Source organism: Arachis duranensis, chromosome 3 (assembly GCF_000817695.3).
Source record: "Arachis duranensis cultivar V14167 chromosome 3, aradu.V14167.gnm2.J7QH, whole genome shotgun sequence".
NCBI lineage: Eukaryota > Viridiplantae > Streptophyta > Magnoliopsida > Fabales > Fabaceae > Arachis > Arachis duranensis.
In genome coordinates, this window is record NC_029774.3 from 96640090 (window position 1) to 96640617 (window position 528).

A 528-nucleotide genomic window follows, 5' to 3' on the forward strand; every position below is an offset into this window, starting at 1 on the left:
GAGTTGAACGCCCAAAACACGCTATAACTCGGCGTTCAACTCCAATAAAAGCCTCATCTCGTGGATAGATCAAGCTTAGCCCAAACATACACCAAGTGGGCCCCGGAAGGGGATTTATGCATCAATTACTTACTTATGTAAACCCTAGTAGCTAGTTTAGTATAAATAAGACTTTTTACTAGTGTATTAGTCATCTTTTGACCACGTTTCATCTTTGGTCTTAGTTTTGTATTATTCTTCATCTTAAGAGGCTATTGATCACGTTTTAGGGGACTGGCCATTCGGCTATGCCTGAACCTCTTACTTATGTATTTTCAACAGTGGAGTTTCTGCACACCATAGATTAAGGGTGTGGAGCTCTGCTGTACCGCAAGTTTCAATACAATTACTATTACTTTCTATTCAATTCTCTTTTATTCTTATTCCAAGATATATGTTGCACTTCAACCTGATGAATGTGATGATCCGTGACACTCATCATCATTCTCACCTATGAACGCGCGTGACTGACAACCACTTCCGTTCTAC